Genomic DNA, 22386 nt, shown 5'->3' on the forward strand with positions numbered 1-22386 from the left:
CTTGAGAAAATTTGTCTTCTGTTCTTAAATGTCACAGCACTTGAGAGGTTAAAACACTTCTTCACTTTTAAAAACCCATCTTGTTGAGGTTGGTTGAGAGGTGGAACAGAAAGGGAGAAACACCTCTCCCCTGTCTGTAACAGTAGGAACAGATCGTTGTTGGGTTGACCAGCGGGAATCAGTTGGATACTTCAAGGATCAGTGCTTGAGCCTCGGATATTTTAGTCTATATCTGGCTTGGATGAGGTCACTGAGCATAATGGATCTCCTTTCTTATCTTTGTAAGTTGTGAGGAGGGCACAAGTAAGTGCCTGAACTTTCCTTGTCAGGTCGGGAGTGAGTTATGCCAATTCCCTGCTACACAAACACAGTCCAAAGATGTGCGGGTTAGGTTGATTGGCCATGCTAAAATTGCCCCTTAGTATCCTGAGATGCGTAGGTTAGAGGGATTAGTGGGTAAATATGTAGGGATGTGGGAGTAAGGCCTAGGTGGGATTGTGGTCGGTGCAGACTCGATGGGCCGAATGGCCTCTTTCTGCACTGTAGGGTTTCTATGACCTGGGAGAAAGTGCCCAGGAAGTTGGGTTTTTCGTTCTGGGCGGGTTGGTTTTATGGGCATTGGGCTGGGCAACCTCAGAACGAGTGTGATAGCATCTTGGTGGAAGGCCTGCCTCAGTGCCCTGGTATTGTGTTGAAATTTCAGAAAACAACTGAACAAAATGGTCCTCATCCCACCCCACACGCCTCATGCCCCATCCAGGTCACCTCATACTACCCACTCACCCCCATGGCACCACCCCCCCATATCCTGCATTACATCCTATGCCCCTGTCCCCACTCCATTGGCCCTTCATAGCCACCATGCCAATTTACTGTCAACTCATGCCAATGATGACCCCCATCCCTTTGCCCTTACACCCTTTATGCCAACTCATGCAGTATCGACCATGAGAAAACATCAGGGCTAGATGATATAATATAAAATTCCAAGTATCCATTGCAAACTTTATTTAAAACATACACTTGTATTTATAAAAATTCATTCAATAACATGATCCCTCGTAAAACATTTCATTTAGTTGCTTAATTCCCCATAAAGACATGCATTGGAATTCATAGTCCCACTTCAAAGAATATCACCACTTGTAGCTGTCAAACAGAAATGATTGACACACCACTGTGATAATGGAAGGTTGTGCAATCAATTGTGCAGCACAAATCCATTAATGATAACCCTCAGGTCTATGTCAACAGAGTGAAATATCAAGCAATGATTTATTTAGCACTCCACAGTTTTTTAGAAAAGACTTAAAGGGTAGGAGTTTTAAACGCCTTGACATCTTGATATTTGCTGTTGACAATTTTGATAGTTCCTTTTGACAGCTCTCTTAATTTCTCCAATGAGTCTATACACGTTCATGTCTACTTTGCAAATCCCAAATGTGTCCTGGGACCATATCTTCAAAAGGATACCTTCCCTCTCCAAAGGACTCTACAAAGTTTAGACCTGCTACAAATGTGCCCAGTCTTTGCACATCGTGTTTTACGTGCCTAGGTCACCAAAATCAGGTATGAGTGGAGGCAGCTGCTGATTTTTATGGGCACTGCATCCAGAAAAAATAACCCACCCCCATTCCCACCCAGCAAAAAATGGTAGGTGCTATATTTGTGGGCTGAACATGTAGATTTTGGTCATCTCTGCCATTGTTGCAAAAACAGGAATCTCTAACATTGTAAGAATCCAGGCCAAGGAGACTGTAAGAGGGATTAAACAGATTAAATGATTGGGCAAGAATTTGAAAAACACATACAGGTTCAATGGGTGATATTTTACCATGTTTTGTCAAAGTGTCGGTGGACTTGAAACTGGGAGAGTTTCAGATCCGTCTTTTGGGTGTGTTTTTAGGCCCCCCCACCCCAATCCTAACACACCCTGCTGCACAATTCTGAGCAAGTCCGTTGCTCACTGCAGAAGCTTGTAGGCGGAGCTTAATGCGCCCGCAAGCCTGCAGAGGGAGGTAGTGTGCATGTGCAGGCCTCTGGTGCTGCATATGCGCATTAGCAGTAGCAGGGGTCTGACAGACAAAAAGAGAGAGCTGTCAGGCCCCTGCTAGTGCAAGCAGTCTGAAGCTGCTCCCCCTCCCCCCCCCCCCACTGCAATCATGGGGACTCGCACCCTGAGATACAGCCCCCACCAACCCATCTTCCGCCCAGACCAATCATGGGAACCCTCCCTCCCCCACCAATCATGGCTCTGCAGCCCTCCCCCCACCGATTGTGGCAGCGGGCCCCCTCCCTCCATTAGCCCCCCCAACTGCCCCCTCCCCCCATTAGTCCCACCCCAATTGCTCCCTCCCCCATTAGCCCTGCCCCACTGGCCCCTCCCCCAATTAGCTCCACCCACTGGCACCTCTCCCCATTAGCCGTGGCACTGCCTGGTGGGTATTGCCCACGTGCCAGACTGGCATTGCGCAGGTGCCAGGGTGGCACTGTCAGTCTGACACTGACCAAGAGGCATGCCCCCCTTTGCCCTTGGCCTCCCGGGGGGGCCTCAATGGCCTCCGGTCCCATCAGCGAGGCCAAGTCAACTGCTCCCTGTTCATGGGGGGCATGTCTATTCCTCGCCGGCGCGAACCTTTCCTAGCGAGGTCATTAAGGGTGGTGAGCCCGGATGGTTGAGTGGCGGGTTCGCTAATGACATGTAAATGCTTCTTTACATAAATTTCCATACATTAACCCCCTGCCTCTTGCCCATTTTCGGTGAGAGGTTGACCACGCCGGAAATCCGGTGCTTATAAAATGGCGCCGGTCATGAAAACTGGCACCAATCGCGCGAATCGCTTTACACTCCCCTTTACCACCACATTCGTGCCCGAAAATGGGAGCAATGCGATGGTAAAATCGCCCCCAATGTCTCAAAGCTGTCATCTTAGGAATCGAGTCCATGCCTGATTTTAGAGTTTGCTGGTTTTCAGGTTGGATTGGGCTGAGATGAGTTGGGTGGAGTCAAGGATCACTTGGAGCGCTCCTTGTGGAAAAAGACTGGTATGTGAAGCTGATAACTAGCCTGGCACGCCACAATGCCAATTCAGCGCCAAGACAAGCAGCTGTTAGTTCTTTGCTCATTTAATAAAAAATCATGCGCGGCAGGTTATAGAAATGTCTAGTTTTCGGATAACTCCTGTTTTTGGGATAGTTTGAATTGAACCACTACCTGTACAATGTGTAAGTTATCCACTGTGGGAGGAAAAACAGAATAGCTTTAAATTGATGGGATACTAGGAAATGTTGGTATTCAGAGGCAACTGTGTACCCTGGTACACAAATCATGAATCAAACATCCAGGCACTGCAAGCAATTAGGAAAACAAATGGTATTTTTGCCTATATTACAAAGAGATTGGAGTGTAAGAGCAAAGAAGTTCTATTGCAACTTTATATAGGGCCTTAATGAGACCACAAGAGAGAAAATGCTGGAAAATCTCAACAGGTCTGACAGCATCTGTAAGGAGAGAAAAGAGCTGACGTTTCGAGTCCAGATGACCCTTTGTCAAAGCTTTGACAGAAGGGTCATCTGGACTCAAAAGGTCAGCTCTTTTCTCTCCTTACAGGTGCTGCCAGGCCTGCTGAGATTTTCCAGCATTTTCTCTTTTGGTTTCGGATTCGAGCATCCGCAGTATTTTGCTTTCACTTAATGAGACCACAGCTGGAATACTATGTACAGTTTTGGTCTCCCTGTCTGGGGAAATATATACTTGCCTTAGAGGGAGTGAAATGCATGTTTACAAACCTGATTCCTCGGATTGAGGAGAGATTGAGTCGATTGGTCTGAAATCCAGAAGGGCTTGGATAGGATAAATGCAAGAATGTTTCCCCTGACTGGAGAGTAAAACCAGGTGGAATTGTTGATATATGCCTTTAAGGGATTGCAGCATGCCATCACTAAAGGGGAAGTGTGTCATGACAGCCTCAGTCTCACTTTAGCCTGTGAGCAGAACACAGCACACAGAGCTCTGCTGCTGGTGTCCTCAAGCTTTCTATCATTGTCTATATGCTCTCATGAGTTTAGTCCAAATAAATGAACCCACAACTTGTTTACACAATCTCTTATGAGTGATTGGTGCTTTTATATCATTATAACAACAGAGCAGGAATAGTCTCATTTTAAGTATTGAAATGCGGGAGCAGGTTCACATAGAATCCCTCCAGTGCAGCCCATCGGGTCCGACAGAGCATCTTACTCAGGCCCTATCTCCGTAACACCATGTATTCATCCTGCGAATCCACCTACCCTACACATCTTAGGACACTAAGTGGCAATTTAGCATGGCCAGTCCATCTAAACTGCGCATCTCTGGACTGTGGGAGGAAACCGGAGCACCCAAAGGAAACTCACGTGGACACAGGGAGAATGTACAAACTCCACACACAGTCATCCGAGGCCAGAATCGAACCTGGATCCCGGGCACTGTCAGGCAGCAGTGCTAACCATTGTTTGAGGGGATGCAAGGCCTATGCCTGTTCCTACTATGTTCTTAGAAGAGAAACAGCAGTTTAGGAATGAGATAAGAAATTCAAAAAGCTCTTCGGAATCCGCCACCGCAGGAAGATTTTTAAAATTCAGTTATGGAATGTGGGCTTAATTGCACTTCATCCCCAACTGCCCTCCATTTCAGAGGGCATTTGAGAGTCAAGCACTTTGCTGTGGAGCTGGAGTCACATGTAGGCCAGACCAGGTAAGGATGGCAGATTTCCTTCCCTAAAGGGCATTAGTGAACCAGATGGGTTTTTAATGACAGTCGACAATGGTTTCATGGTCATCTTTAGACTTTTAATTCCAGATTTTTATTGAATTCAAATTTCATCAAATGCTATGGTGGGATTATGAACCCACCTCCCCAGATTTTGCATTGGGTCTCTTGGTTGTTAGTCCAGTTACAATGTCACTACGCCACAACATCCTCTAATGCTCAACTGTTGACTGGATTCAAGACAGGTCAATTGATTGTTGGTTAAAGGTTTAAGGTTTATTTATTAGTGTCACAAGTAGACTTACATTAACACTGCAATGAAGTTACTGTGAAAATCCCCTAGCTGCCACACTCTGGTGTCTGTCTTGGTACACTGTGGGAGAATTTAGTATGGCCAATGCACCTAACCAGCACGTCCTTCGGACTGTGGGAGGAAACCAGAGCACCCGGAGGAAACCCACACACGGGGAGTACATGCACAGACAGTGATCCAAGTCGGGAATCAAGCCCTTGTCCCTAGCGCTGTGGGGCAGCAGTGCCAGTCACTGTACCAGATAGTAAGGGTATGGATATGGGATTAGTTAAAATAAAGTTGAGACAGAAAATCAGTGCTGATCTGGTTGAATGGTGGGACAGGCTTGAAGGGCCGCAATGTCCAATTCCTCCTCCATACTATTGAGCAATATCTGATTTCTGAAGCAGTTTATACATTTCCTTGAACATTCACAGCAGTGGTTAGTTAGAAGGAGTCACAGAACTGTAATTTAATTGATTAGTATCCAATTAACAAACTGTCAAGTGGCTGGCCTTCAACCTGACAGACTGATGTGAAGTTTTGCAAGCTCCGATTGAATTTTAAACACCAATGTGAAGTTTCTTTTTTGTTCTTGACTAATTACGGTTAAGATTCAGCAACTGAGCACGTGTATATTTAAAAAATGGAGTAAGAATTTTTAGGAAAGAGGTTATTAAAATAATGTGTGTGTTGAATGAGATTTTAGAATGTCACAGGGCAAATAAATAGTCATTCTCTTAAACTGAAGCATAAAGGTATAGCTTATGTATCTCAATCAAATGATGCCACCTTGTGGGTTGATTATTACAAGCACAGTTAATATTTATGGTAAGCTAACTTTGTGCCATAATCCCATTGTCCATATTATATAACTTTTCTTGTTCCGTTTGTATATTAATTTTGAGACCCTTTTCTGACATTTGTTGGTATTAAATTAAATAACCGGAAGATTCTTCAGAGCTTAAGCATCATTATATGTAGCGTTGGTTTGCTTAGTGTTTTAATTTCCTGTGGAGTTGTGTGCTTTATTTTTCAGTGGGTCTGTTTGGGATCCTTGCGTTACATTTTGAAACTTCATTGTAGGTGACCGAGGATGAGTGACTTTATGAAAGCCCTGATGTAATCATTCCACTAATATGTCCCAGTTGAATTGCTGTCTCTGGAGCTCTGCACAGCAGCTGTCTTTGTGTATGTATGAACTCTACAAGTATTGGTGACACTGGCTTCCCCTGAGGGACCTTGGCTGCTGCAGCGTGTCTGGAGATAACCAAACTTTCAAGGGGAGGTTGCAGAGTGCTGATTCCACTCCGAATTGCAAAGTGCCCAACACAAGAAACGTAGAAGCAGGAGTCGGCCATTTGGCCCTCCGAGCCTGCTCCGCCGTTCATTTTGATCATGGCTGGTCATCAAATTCAATATCCTGATCCCACCTTCCCTCCTCACCCCTTGATCCCAAAGAGCTTTATCTAATTTCTAAAGAAGGCAACCGATCTGGTGGCATCAGTCATCCTAATTCACAAGTGCAGTTAGTTACATACAGTAACAAGACAGCCTGAATACAAAAGATGGATATCACCTTTCCACTCCTTTTACATTGACTGACATCCAATACTGGATGAGCAGAAATGTGCTCCAATGAAATATTAGGAAGACTGAAGCCATTGGGTGGAATCTTCTCTTTGAAGATTCTTGGGCATTGGCAATGTTTCCAGATCCCAATCCCAATGATGCCCGGGGGCTGCCCTCTTCCTGGAGTCAGCTGCTTAAGAGGCTCTTTTTTCATTCATTCATGGGAGTCACTGGCCAGCCAGCATCTATTGCCCATCCCTAGTTGGAGGGCGGTTGAGAATCAACCACATCGCTGTGGCCCTGGTGTCACATGTACAAAGAGCAAAGAACAGTACAGCACAGGAACAGGCCCTTCAGCCCTCCAAGCCTGTGCCAGTCATGGTGCCCTAACTAAACTGAAAAAAAACCCTCTGCCCTTATTCATTCCATATCCCTCTATTTCTTCCCTATTCATGTACCCATCCAGATGCCTCTTAAATGTTGCTAATGTGCCTGATTCTACCACCTCCACTGGCAGCGCATTCCAGGCACCCACCATCCTCTGCATGAACAACCTCCCCCCGCACATCCCCCTCTCACCTTGAACCTGTGCCCCTTTGTAATTGACACTTCCATCCTTGGAAAAAGCCTCTGACTATCCACGCTGTCTCATAATTTTGTAGACCTCTATCAGGTCTCCCCTCAGCCTCCGTCTTTCCAGTGAAAACAATCCTGGTTTACTCAACCTCTCCTCATGGCCAACACCATCAAGACCAGGCATCATCCTGGTGAACCTTCTTTGCACTGTCTACAAAGCTTCAATGTCCTCCTGGTAGTGTGGCAGCCAGAACTGCACACAATACTCCAAATGCGGCCTAACCAAGGTTTTATGTCGTTGCAACATGATTTCCCAACTCTTATATTCAATGCTCCGGCTGATGAAGGCAAGCATGCCATATGCTTTCTTAATCACTTTGATCACCAATGTTGCCACTTTTAGGGAACTGTGGACTTGCACGCCCAGATCCCTCTGTATGTTAATGTTCCTAAGGGTTCTGCCATTTATAGTATAATTCACACCTAAATTTGATCCTCCAAAATCCATCACCTCATACTTGTCTGGATTAAACTCCATCTGCCATTTCTGTGCCCAAGTCTCCAATCTATCTATATCCTATTGTATCCTCTGACAATCCCCAGCACTATCAACAACTCCACCAATCTTCGTGTCATCTGCAAACTTACTAATCAGATCACCAAAATTTTCCTCCAGATCATTTATATATATTACAAATAACAGCGATCCCACCATTGATCCCTGTGGAACATCACTAGTTACAGACCTCCATTCTGAAAATCACCCTTCTATCACTACTCTCTGTCTTCTATAACCAAGATAAGAAATCTCACAACACCAGGTTAAAGTCCACAGGTTTATTTGGTAGCACAAGCTTTTGGAGTGTCACTCCTTCTTCAAGTGCTACCAAATAAACCTGTTGGGCTTTAAGCTGGTGTTGTGAGGCTTCTTACTGTGCTTACCCCAGTCCAACGCTGGCATCTCCACATCATAGCTTCTAGAACCAAGCCAGTTTTGTATCCATCTAGCCAGCCCACCCCGAATCCCATGTGATTTTTGTTTTTGCACCAGTCTGTCATGTGGGACCTTGCCAACAGCCTTATTAAAGTCCATATAAATTACATCCACAGCCCTTCTGTTGCGGGGTTCTCTGGAGGCTAGGTATTGCCAAAACTTCAGCCAATACAAAGATTCACAAAAGGCAGTGTCCCAGTTAAAGATGTATCTGTATTAACCATCGATCGATGGGAGAATGAGCATTGGGTGGTTCAATTCTTCTTACAAGAGAAGGCTATGAGCATTCCAATACCACTCTGAAGTTACAATGCACGAATCAATCATAATACATTTTTCATATCAAATTCTCCCACTTTTCATTAGTTGTCAACCAATCATCTTCAATACAATCAGTCATTAATAGCACTTGTCATATACTTTAGCCAATTGCATTCTACCCTCTGACATCATGGGATTTCATTAGTCAGTAGAATCCGGATGCTTCTTCCCACTATTGCCCAGCAACACCTGATGCTTAGCTACAAAGGTCAAAGTTAAGGTTCCCACAACTCTGACTACATCACTGGCCAAACCAGACAGATGTACATTCTCATGTCTGAGAAGGGACCTGTTTTATCTGGATAGTGTGAAAAACTCTATTCATAAGTAGCCCTGAGAACCTTATTGCTGGCAACTTTCACTGCTAAGAACTTGCACATTCTGTGGTTTAATTGTTTCCAAAGAATGTGGTTCTGTCTGCTAAGGCTCCTTCCCATCTTCCCTCACAGCAGCCTACCTTTGACTAAAGTGTACAGTTACATTTTAAAAATACAGTTAATACATTTTAAAATACCAAAATACATGTTTAAATCAGAAATACTTGTTCACATCTCATTCTCATTCAAATCCCTTACTGTGTTTATGTACCTTTATGCAGACAATTCCCCTATTAAACTGTTAGTCTGATCTGAGGTCATTTCACTTATTGCTAGTATTTTATTCGTGACTTAAATCCCTGATTATTTGAAATTTCTCTAACCTACTAGGATTTTCTCTCCAACATCGTCCCTCATCAATTATCTTTGTCACCTCTTCAAAAAACTCAATCAAGTTGGTGAGACATGACCTCTCCTGTACTAAACCATACTACCTGTCACTAACTAGTCCATTTCTGTCCTAATGTGCATATATCCTGTCCCTCATTATCTTCCCCAAAAGCTTCTCCACCACTGATATCAGGCTCACCAGCCTATAGTTTCCTGGATTATCCCTGCTTCTTTTCTTCAACAAGGGACGAACATTGGTTATTCCTCTGGAACCTCGCCTGTGGTCAAAGAAGATGTGAAGATATCTGTTAAGGCCCCAGCTATTTCTCCCCTTGTCTCATGCAGTAACCCGGGATAGATCCCATCCGGCCCCGGGGACTTGTCTACCTCCATGCAATTTAGGATAGGCCAGACCAAGTAAAGATGGCAGATTTCCTTCCCTAAAGGACATTAGTGAAGCAGTTGGGCTTTTCCGACAATCGATTCACGGTCATCAGTAGATTTTTAATTCCAGATATTTTTTATCAAATTCAAATTCCACCAGCTGCCTTGGCGGGATTCGAACCTGGGTCCCCAGAACATTAGTTGAGTTTCTGCATTGATAGTCTAGCGATAATACCACTAGGCCATCGCCTCCCCTGAGGCTGCCTCTGTATTCCTGTTGAATTAAGCAAGAAAGTTAAGCTGTGCAAACCTGTTGGCCATTTGGCATGCCTGAGAGTGTGGCACTCAATAAAACTATGCTATTTAAATACAAATGGTTCATATATGGTTTGTAACATTGTGAAACAGGTATAATATCAAATACCAAGCTACCTAAGTAGATATTAAGACAGGTGACTGAATGCTTGGTTAAAGAGGTAAGTATAAATGAGTGTCTTAAAAAGAAAAGAAATATATACATTTATATGTGCTTTTCATGACTAGCGGATATCTCAAAGTGCTTTTCACCAAGAAAGTACTTTTGAAGTGTAGTCACTGTTGTAACATAGAATGTTCGGCAGCAAGTGATTCCTGCACTACCATATACTTCGGAGACATGGACAACCTACTTTAAAAAAAAATTCTTTCATGAGATGTGGGCATCGCTGGATAGCGCATCATGGCCGCTGTCCATGTGGTGTAGACACACCCATAGTGCTTTTGGGGAGAAGTTCCAGGATTTTGACCCAGCGACACTGAAGGAATGACAATATATTTCCAAGTCAGGATGGTGTCTGGCGTGGGTGGCCAACTTGCAGCTATATCCCCAATAAGCTGTTGGCCTTGTTCTTCTGGGTGGTAGACATCATGGTTTGGAAGCACTGGTGGAGTATCACTAGTGAATTCTCTGAATTCAGTGGCAAAAAAGGCAGTCCAACAGCAGTGTCCTTTCCCAGGCCAACGTACTCAGTATCGAGGTGCTAATCACTCAAAACAGCTCGGCTGGGCTGGACACATAATCATAGAATCCTACAGTGCAGAAGGAGGCCATTTCCTGGGAAAATCCTCCCATGACCAAGATGCTTTGAGACGTTAGTGTTAGCAAGCTTGGGTCACTGTCTGTGTGGAATTTGCACATTCTCCCTGTGTCTGCCTGGCTGTTCTGGTTTCCTCCCACAGTCCAAAGATGTGCGGGTTAGGTTGATTGGCCATGCTAAATTGCCCCTAGTGTCAAGGGGATTAGCAGGGCAACTGTGTGGGGTTACGAGAATCGGGCCTGGATAGGATTGCGGTCGATACAGACTCAATGGGCTGAATGGCCTCCTTCAGCACTGTAGAAATTCTATGATTCTATGATCATTGAGTCCATCGAATCAGACTGGAACCAAGTCATCCTTGATGCCAAGGAAATGCTGAGGGAAAAAGGTACAAATGTCTGAGGTCACGTACCAACTGACTCAAGAACAGCTTCTTCCCGACTGTTGTCAGACTTTTGAATGGACTTACCTTGCACTAAGTTGATCTTTCTCTACACCCTAGCTATAACTGTAACACTACATTCTGCACTCTCTCGTTTCCTTCTCTATGAATGGTATGCTTTGTCTGTATAGCGCGCAAGAAACAATACTTTTCACTGTATACTAATGCACGTGACAATAATAAATCAAATCAAATCAAAGAAAAAAAGAAGGAATTCCAGGCAACTGCAGGCCTGAACTTCTATCTGTAGTATAATTGTCTTCATATGTTACACCAGTGTCAGTTGAGAACATTCCTGTTTCTGAGTTGCTAGATTTTGGGGTTGAAGTCCCAAGAACTTGAACGCAAAAGCCAAGGCTGCTGTGACACTGAAGTGCTGAGGGAGTGCTGCACTGTTGGAGTTGCTGTTCTTTGGATGAGGCATTAAACCACGGCCCTGTCAACCCACTAGGTGGAGATAAACGATTCCGTGACACCAATTCAACGAAGAGCAGGTGTGTTTGGTCAGGACACCCAGGGTATGTTTAACCCGGGGTATGTTTATGTGGAATGAGCTGCCGGATAAAGTGGTAAATGCGGGGTCACTTTTAACATTTAAGAAAAACTTGGACGGGTTCATGGATGAGAGGGGTGTGGAGGGATATGGTCCAAGTGCAGGTCAGTGGGACTAGGCATAAAATGGTTCGGCACAGACAAGAAGGGCCAAAAGGCCTGTATCTGAGCTGTAATTTTCTATGGTTCTATGGTTCTAACCCTCAAGTCAACATCACAAATTCAGTTTACCTAGTAATGATCATATTGCTGTCCCTGTGAATTTCCTTTGTACAAATTGGCTGTCCATTTTCCAACATTATAACAGTGACTGCATTTCTAAAATACTCCATTGTCTGTGAAGTGCTCTGAGGCATCAGATAGTCCGAAAAGCACTACATAAAATACAAGTTTCTTAGTGAAATCTTTCAAGAGTCAGACATTCCTTTCATATGTGATCCTGCTTAGTAACTAGCCTTTTTAGACTGCAAAAATGGAATGATATCAAGCGCTGTGTATAACCCATAATTTCCACTTCAGAGGAGATTGTTGGATGAATTATAAACTATGCAATCAGCATCTTTTCTGATTTATTCTGATTAAAATGCATACCTTGTTGGTCTAATTCAACTGCTATATTGGTTATTTATGGCAGGTGTGTTTGAAGATTGAGTCCTGGTATCATCTATATCCCCAATTATTTTCAGCTTTGATCATCTTTGCTGCTTTGTGAATGCTAGATTATTTGATACATTTTAAAAATTGAACCATGCAGCTTTTAAAATCTTGTTCGAATTCCTTATCTTTCGAGGTACCGATAAATTAAAAAAAACTACCTTCATGAATAACTACAAACCAAATTAGTTCCGTATCAGTCCATGACTCTCTTTAAGAAGCTTTTCTGAGTTTAAATTTCATTACTATTTACTGATGTTAGTCCTTAAAATACACGTCCTTGATTTTATTATTTGTGAATCACATAGTATGTATTAGGCAATTTTTAAATAAAAATTGGTTCTTAATGTGGGCATCGCTGGCAATGCAAGTATTTATTGCCCATCTCCAGTAGCCCTTGAGAAGATGATGGTGAGCTGACATCTTGAACTGCTGCAATCCATATGATGTTGGTGCTCTTAAGAAGGGCATTTCAGAACCCAGCAACAGTTAAGGAACCGCACAATATTTTCAAGTTATCGAATCATAGAATCTTTACAGTGCAGAAGGAGGCCAATTGGCCCATCGAGCCTGTACTGACCACAATCCGACCCAGGCCCTATCCCCATAATTCCTTGCATTTACCCTGCTAATCCCCCTGACACTAAGGGGCAATTTAGCCTGGCCAATCCACCTAACCCATACATCTTTGGACTGGGAAACCTGCAGGTGGTGGCATTCCATGCATCTGCTACCCTTGTCCTAGAAGATGGTAGAGGTCACAGGTTGGCAATGCGCCATCGAGGCTGTCTTGGTGAGTTGCTGCAGTGGATCTTGTAGGTGGCACACACTGCTGCCACTGCATACCAGCGTTGGATGGAATGAATGCTTATGGAGGTGATTGGGATACCAATCAAGCAGGATGCTTTGTCTCGGATGGTGTTGAACCTCTTGGGTGTTGTTGGAGCTGGCTTTAGGGAGTCAGGAGGTGAGGTACTCACCACAGAATTCCCAATCTCTGGCCTGCTCTTGTAGCCACAGTATTTATAAGGCTAATCCAGTTAAATTTCTCATCAGTAGGACCCCCCAAGAGTTTGATGGTGGGGAATTTGGTCATGATTATGCTATTGAATGTCAAGGGCACTTGACTGGATTCTCTCTTATTGGCAATGATCATTGCCTGACATGTGTGTGGCACCAATATTACTTGCCGCTTATCAGCCCAAGATTGAATATCGTCCAGGTCACGCTGCATATTGGCATAAACCGCTTCAGTCATTGAGGAGTCACAAATAATACCCCTCCTCCCCATCCACCTTCACTGCTTTCCATTTCTCTCTTAGTGTTGGAAAATTTAACTCACTGAACATTGTGTAATCATCAACAAACAGCTCCAATCCTGACCTTATGATAGTGTGATGGTCATTGATGAAGAAACTGAAGATAGTTGGGGCTAGGACACTGCTTTGAGGAACTCCTGCAGCGAGGTCCAAGGGCTGAGATAGATGATCAACCTCCACCAACCACAATCATCTTCCTTTGTGTTATGTGTGACACCAACAAATGGAGGCTTCCCTCCCCACTCCACCTTGCGATTCCCTTGATGCCGCATTTGGTTAAATGTGCCTCAATGTCAAGGGCTCAAAGTGAACTGCACTGAAATAGAGATTGACTTAAATTTAATTTTCATTATTGCTATTTTATCTTCAACTGTGCCTAAATTTTTGTGTGGGTGAGTCAAGTGAGTGAGACGTCACACTTTCATTAATTTCCGGGCTAAGTGTGTGAGAAATAAAATAACTTTCTTATTTTTAAAATACACAAAACCTTGCTGCTGGATTGCTAAAATTGAGTCAATCATTCTGAGGGTGTGAAAATCCATACATTCACAAACAAATATATCGATCACTAACAGAAAATTTCCAAGGAATGTAAAATAACAAAAAAATTAAATAGTGGCAAATAAAAGGGAGCATCTAACATTTGTCCATGGCATTCCTATAATATTGTAGTTTGAGTCTTCATATTTAAGGCTTATATACTTGCATTGCAGGCAGCACAGTACCGGATTAGTCCCTGGTTGAGAGAATTGTCCTATGATGAGAGGCTTAGTAAATTTGCCTTTATTCTCTGGAGTATAGAAGAATGAGAGGTAATCCAGAGAAACGTGCATAAGTCTGAAGGGGATTGACAGGGTAGACACCGAGAGGTTGTTTCTACTGGCTGGGGAATCTAAAATATGGGGGTGGGGGGTGTGGCTGGTGGGGGGGGGAGGGGGAGGGGGCGCAGTTTCAGAATAGGAGGACGAACATTTAGGACTGAGATGAGGAGAGGTTCGTTTATTCAAAAGGTTCTGAATCTTTGGAATTCTCTACCCAGTTGTGGATGCCCCAGCAGTGAATATTCCGAAGGGTGGGATAGACAGATTTTTGGTATATCATGGAATCAAGGGATATGGGAGTGGATGGGAAAGTGAAGTTGAAGCCCAAAATGAACCATAATAGTAGTGAATGGTGGAGTAGGCTCGATGGGCCATATTGGTCAACTTTTAAAAAATATATATCTTTATTAAAGATTTTGCCCCATTTTTACAAACAATGTGACAAACCCTCAAGGATTGGTACTGTACAGAATAATCATTTTTCCACATATATATATACAAAAAAGACAGCAAATATCATTACAATTGGTTTGGAATATCAGTTGTCAATTACAATTCTTTATATCTTTATAATCGTTGTAATCGGCACGTCCTTCATACGGGCAATGAAAGGATAATACACAGAGTGGGGGATATCAGGATATCAAGACAAGATAAAACCATGAGTACATGGCACAATGGTGCACACCCTAGTCCACAGGATGACCCCTACTGGGTCAAATACAACCAATCGGAGTCTTAAATAGCACCCCAAAATTCCCAAACAATGAAAGGATACCACAGAAAGAGGGGAACATCAAGATACAACCCCAAGCCCAAGACACAACATTATGGTGTATACTCTCACACACAGAACTATACAGCCTCACGGGAGGAGTGGTGTTATGGTTCAGGTCTGAAACTCCAAAGTGTGTTAAGGAGCCCGCCTGGATCATAAATTTTGCATCTTGAATTTGGCTAGGATAAGCATGATATGTTTCACTTCAGGTATGATTCAAATGACCCACTAGGGAGCTTTTATCAAACAAAGTTTATTTAAGAATATAGTTAACATGTACAGAAAGAAAATTATCAAGAACTCCTATCAATTACAAGCAAGAAACAAAACAATCACTATAATATATAACTGTTAGCAAATATAACTAATGTGTTCCAAATACAACAATCCCGTAGACAAAATACCCTTTTCACAGGTTTAATGCAGCAAAGACTAATGCTCACGTGATACCGGATTTGAGATCTTTGGATGAAGTCTGCAGTTCTCTGGATAGACTCAGGGCAGGTTGAAGTCGGAACAGCTTCCCAAAACACCAGGGACTCTAGACAAGCCACTAACAGCTGATTCCTCCCTTCAGACCTTGCTTTCAGCTAGCCAGCAGAATTTCCAAAACCAGAGAGAGAGAGTTCTTTTCAGCTTGATGCCCCTTCTAAAACTAAAACTCAAACTAAACAGCTCCAAATTGAAAACTGAAAAAAAAACTCCTATCACCTGACCTGTCAACCAGTTTTTCTCCTCACAATGCAGAATCATAAACATCCCAGTAAAAATAAACAAACCCCTGTTTAAGCAGCAATAAAAAGACTGTCATAGACAGCTCGGCAACAATGAAAAAACACACTAAATTAGTTTGCTTATAACTGCAGAGTACATGATTTAAAAAAGAACACTTCTTAAAGGTAACTAACATCACAGTGCCCAGGTATCTAAACTTACCCTCAAACAGAGCCCAGGTATCTAAACTTACCCTCAAACCCCACAAATAACAGGATACTTTCCATTTGAGAGACTTGAACCTGTGATATAGGCCGGGATTGTATAACCTTGCTCGGGCGAGCCTCATAAAATCCTGCCCGAGGCCAAAGGAGAATTCCGTTCTGTGAGCCTTACCTGCCCCGGAATCGGACCGATAAAATTCCAGCCACAATCTCCACACCTTCTAAATATGAATTTTCAAAATAGCTGCTGTTATTGCCTGCACAACTAAAGAAAGTAAGAGATATTGATGCAAATGAGCGAATCAGCCAAGGATTCTTATACCATGCTTGGGCTCACCACTAAATAAGCCTCACTCATCTCCAGCCACTACGGAGGTGTTGCTCAAACCCCACCATCAGCCAGAAAATTAACCTATTTCTCCGCCAAAGAAACCCCACCAACTAGAAACTTGTTGAACAAAAAAGATACAACTGTTAATTTAAAATCCTATATATTTACTGTAATGGGTCTGATGGACAAAATAAGTTGTACCCAACCAGATACCGATATTACTATGCATTATTGTGCAGAAATTTGATTGCTTAAATAACATGTTCTCCTAAATTTGGCACTATCAAGTTTAAAACCAGAGTGTGATGTGGGAAGTAATGTACTTTATTTTAGTGTGTTGGCTGGTGCATTTCACCATAGAATCATAGAATCCCTACTGTGCCATTCGGCCCATTGAGTCCGCACTGACTATCCGACAGAACATCCCACCCAGACCCCATCCCCATGACCTCACATATTTACCCCACTAATTCCCCTAACCTAGACATCTTGGGACACTAAGGGGCAATTTAGCATGGCCAATGCACCTAACCCACATATTTTTGGACTGTGGGAGGAAACCGGAGCACTCAGAGGAAACCCACGCAGACACAGGGGGAATGTGCAAACTCCACACAGTGACCCAAGCTGGGAATCAAACCCAGGTCCCTGGCGTTGTGAGGCAGCAGTGCTAACCGCTGTGCCACTGTGCTGCCCCATAAGCCTAAATAAAACCACAAAGCTATTTTCAAAGAATAGAATAGCTGTTGATTTCACGCCATTGTAAAGCTGCATTGTGTTCAGATAATGCTGTTTGGAAAGTTTTAATGTTTATTGACAGATTGTCATTCACATTTATATTGAAGCATGGGTGCTCTTGTCTTCCACAGAATAGGGACATCACTCTTGTCCGTAAGGGTTGAAGAGTTTAGTCAATGGTAAAATATGTTGGAAAGTTTCTAATGCACTTTATTAAATGTACAATGTCAGATTTGAACAGAAGATGGCAGTGTTTGTATTCAGCTGATGTAACTTCTTTCTGAAATGGCAGTGAGACATCTACAAACTCTTCAGACAGCAATAACATCATGTGTAACTGGCAGCGGCGTGTCTGTCAGGGTGACAAGATGTTCCGATTTTGCCGGGACAGTCTTGGTTTCTCATTAAGTGCCTCGTTCTCCAGACAATTTCCTAAAAATAGTTCAAATGTTCCATTTTTCACTTTTACCCTTTTTTTGTTAAATATAAAAGGGCCTAGGAGGTTTTGGATTTGATTTATTATTGTCACATGCATTAATATACATTGAAAAGTATTGTTTCTTGCGCGCTATACAGACAAAGCATATTGTATATAGAGAAGGAAAGGAGAGAGTGGCAGAATGTAATGTTACAGTCGTAACTAGGGTGCAGAGAAAGTGTGAAATGTTGTCCTTCTTTCTCTAAATACCCATTAAATCGCATTGCATTGCATGCTGTGCATACTTAGCCCTCTCCCTAACAGTGCCTTGATGTCTCAAAGGGAGTTTTCACCACCTTTTTGGCACCAATGGTTCCATTGCTGATTAAACAATCTACAGAATAGGGTTGCCAAGTCTGGCTGGACATATCCTGGGAGATGACCTTCAGGCACCTGCCATTGATCGCTCAGCATTTCAATCATCATGGCACTCCTCCTTTCCATGGCTTTTCAATGTGTCCCAATTTTAACTTTTCAAAACCTGGACACGCTAGTGTCCGCCCACTTCCATTGACACAGTAAGAGTTTTAACAACACCAGTTTAAAGTCCAACAGGTTTATTTGGTAGCAAATACCATTCGCTTTCGGAGCGCTGCTCCTTCGTCAGATGGAGTGGAAATCTGCTCTCAAACAGGGCACAGAGACACCATTGACGCCAGGGACTTTTTATTTCCCTGCCACTTGTTTCTTAACCTGCTTTCCCCCATCTCAGATCATGCCAGTGGTGACAGGGGTGACCTGCTGGCACACCTAAAGAGAAGATCTGTTGATGAAAACACCTCAGTCACTTTATTGATTGGCATCATTTGTAAAGATTTGCCCAAAAATGGGAGCCGTGCCTGGACAGGAAAACTATTTAACAGTCTAAAATCCAGTGCTAGGGAATGACTGTTACCGCCTAGACGTTTTTCTACCATTTTGGATTATGGCATCAGTTGGGAGATTGCAATTCATCTATCTTAAAGAGTTATACTTTCTTTGAAGGAATACTGCTGTAATATTATTGGAAGTCAAGTATGGTGCCTCACCTGCCATCAATAACCATTCACCAAAATGGGATCTAATTGTTTGTCTTGTGAGATTAGCAAAAGCAACAACATTACTCATAGTGAAAGATACCAGACAGGCATGCACCAGAGCACCAGACACTGCCCCATCTTCACTTGTCTCGTCCCATTCCACAAACCCTTTTCTAGCTGTGTTGATCATTTCTCTGCTCCAAGAACATGTCCCTCACTAGTTGTCCTGATTCTATAGAACCTTGAGAATCATTTTGATATCTGGATTACAACTTTGTTAATCTTCATAATGAGCATTCTGAGTGGAGGTTCATGGTTTCTGTCAATTAAGTGTGTTATCCTTGCTGTGATGGTTGTCTGCTGTCTTGACTTGTCTTCTTTCAATGTTATCACTGCTCGTCCTGCTCTCGCCTTTGCTACAGGCATGGAGAGAGGCAATGTGAACTCATTTATTTTTCTTGCTGTCCGTCCGTAAGCCGAGGTGTTTTAATTTTGAAATACACTTTCCCCAAAGGTGCAATTGAGTCCCACAAAGAGGCCATTTGGCCCATCAAGTCTTGCTCTGACCACAATCCTGCCCAGGCCCTATCCGCGCAACGCAATGTATTTACTCTACTAATACCCCCGACACTAAGGGGCAATTTAGCATGGCCAATCAACCTAATCTGCACATCTTTGGAGTGTGGGAGGAAACCGGATCATCTGGAGGAAACCCACGCAGACACAGGGAGAACATGCAAACTTCATACAGGCTGTGACCCAAGGCTAGAAATGAGCCCGGGTCCTTGGCACTGTGAGGCAGCAGTGCTAACCACTATGCCACCATGCCACCCATGCACAAGCGCACAGTAAGGAGATGGGAAAGAAAAATTAGTACAGATTAAATAGATTCGACCAAAGAGTACAAAGGCAAGAATATTCATGATTTCTGGTCCAGCAAAGTCCATTTTTAAATAACCAGAAAATAAGATTTGATTTGATTGAGTTGGATGATCAGCCATGATGGTGATGAATGGTGGAGCAGGCTCGAAGGGCCAAATGGCCTCTCCCTGCTCCTATCTTCTATGTTTCAATGTTTCTATGATTCAAGCAGTTTATGATCTCTTTCATGCCTCATGGATATGACACCTTACATGCTTAATCTTGATAAATATTTACTTTATTTTATTGCTCGCATTGCTATTGTGCTTATGTAGCGTGATGTTGGCTGTTCTTTCATTTATATGTTTGCTTTTTTTCTCCTCACATGTTGTGTTAAATAGAATCCAAAAATAGAGAATAAAACTAAACTGTATTGAATGTGGTCTGAGTACCTAACACGAATGTCTGAGTCCTGTGAAGGTTCATTCATGTAGGAATTAAAGTTCTGGCCGGTACAGCTAGCTGGAAGCAGGAGTTGCCAAATTCCTTCAAAGTTAACGACACAGCAAGGTGAGGTTGGTACACTGAGACTTAGTCCACTCTACAGGCGATGCAGGAATCTTCCAGAGAATAAGGCCTCATGAAGGTTTAGACTCCAGTCAGGTTTTGTTGTCAGCCTGGAATCCTACCTTGGTGTTGATCAGCTAGATGTTAACAGTAGACTGCCCTGGGAGTACAGGAATGTAAGATCAATACTTTCCCAGGCCAAAGGAGCTTAGGGCATGTGGTGTTGCCCAAATCAGTTTATGTGTCACTGGTCAAAATCCATTGCTCACTTTCAGAGATAGACAGTGTCTATCAGTGCCTCCACAGGTTTAATGGGTTATGATGGCTCTGCCTTCGTTATAAGATCAGACTGGAGAGACAGGCTACTCCCTTGTTTCGCTGATTGCAATGGGTCCACACAATGGTAGGTGTGAGATTCCTCAAGGATGAATATTGCACTTTGTCCTGTAACTTATCCTGTTGGAAGTTTCCAGGTGTGTAACCACCTTGCAAATCATGTGACATGTAGCAGCCATGTTCTGATCCAGCAAAGTCCATTTTTAAATAACCAGAAAGTGAGATTTGATTTGATTGAGTTGGACGATCAGCCATGATGGTGATGAATGGCGGAGCAGGCTCGAAGGGCCGAATGGCCTCCTCCTGCTCCTATCTTCTACGTTTCAATGTTTCTATGATTCAAGCAGTTTATGATCTCTTTCATGCCTCACAGATATGACACCTTACATGCTGAATCTTGATAAATATTTACTTTATTTTATTGCTCGCATTGCTATTGTGCTTATGGAGTGTGATGTTGGCTGTTCTTCCATTTGTATGTTTGCTTTTTTTCCCCCTCACTTGTTGTAGCTTTTGCTAAATAGAATCCAAAAATAGAGAATAAAACTAAGTTGTATTGAATGTATTGGGTTGAGCACCGACATGAAACAGAAGTCCTGCACGATTATCTCATCCTCGGCTGCCTCTTGACTTTTAACTTTCAGAAGTGCTCCACAGTAACATAAAGAGATGGGGCCGCTAATGCATCTTTTTCCAACATTCAGAACAGCACTGTTCCTCCTAAAAGCTCATTTAGTAACCCTCTTTAAGATCATGAAAATGTCATGAGCAGGAACAAAAAACAATCTAAAAGGCTCATGCTGACCTTTGCGCCTAGAAAAATAGAGTGCAAGCAGGTGGAAGTTATGCTTCAGCTATAAAAAGCCCTGGTTGGACCACACCTGGAGTACTGAGAGCAGTTCTGGGTACCACACCGAAGGAAAGATTTATTGGCCTTGAATGTGGTGCAGTGTGAATAAATAGAATGAAACCTGGACTCCAAGAATTAGCTTATGTGGTCAGATTTATGGGCAGCACTGTGGCATAATGGTTAGCACTGCTGCCTCACAGCGCCAGCTACACCCTAGCTATGACTGTAACACTACATTCTTCTCTCTCTCATTTCCTTCTCTGTGAGCGGTACGCTTTGTCTGTACAACGTGCAAGGAATAATACTTTTCACATGCTAATATATGTGACAATAATAAATCAAATCAAATCAAATCAGGAACCTGGGTTCAATTCTGGCCTCGGGTGACTGTGTGGAGTTTTCATGTTTTCGCCATGTCTGCGTGGGTTTCCTCCGGGTGCTCCGGTTTCTTCCCACACTCCAAAGATGTGCAGGTTAGGTTGATTGGCCATGATAAATTGCCCCTTAGTGTCAGGGCGATTAGCAGGGTAAATAGGTGGGGTTACAGGGATAGAGCCGAGGTGGGATTGGTGTCAGTGCAGACTCGATGGGCCGAATGGCCTTCTTCTGCACTGTAGGGATTCTATTCTATGATTCAACAAACTGGGGTTTCATTGCCTTACATTTAGAAGAGTAAGGAGTGACTTAATGGTATCATAGAATCCCTGCAGTGCAGAAGAAGGCCATTCGGCCCGTTGAGTGTGCACCTACTCTCTGACAGAGCATCCCACCAAGAGATCCTATCCAGTAGCCCCATGTATTTACCCCGCCAACCCTCCAACCTACACGTTTTGTGACACTAAGGGGCAATTTAGGATGGCCAATCCACCTAGCCTGCACATCTTTGTACTGTGGGAGGAAATCAGAACACCCAAAGGAAATCCACATAGAGACAGGGAGAATGTGCAAACTTCACACAGACATTCACCCAATCGAGCCTGGGTCCCTGGCATCGTGAGGTAACAGTGCTAACCACTGTGCCACTGTGCTG

This window comes from Mustelus asterias, chromosome 10 (assembly GCF_964213995.1).
Source record: "Mustelus asterias chromosome 10, sMusAst1.hap1.1, whole genome shotgun sequence".
Lineage (NCBI taxonomy): Eukaryota > Metazoa > Chordata > Chondrichthyes > Carcharhiniformes > Triakidae > Mustelus > Mustelus asterias.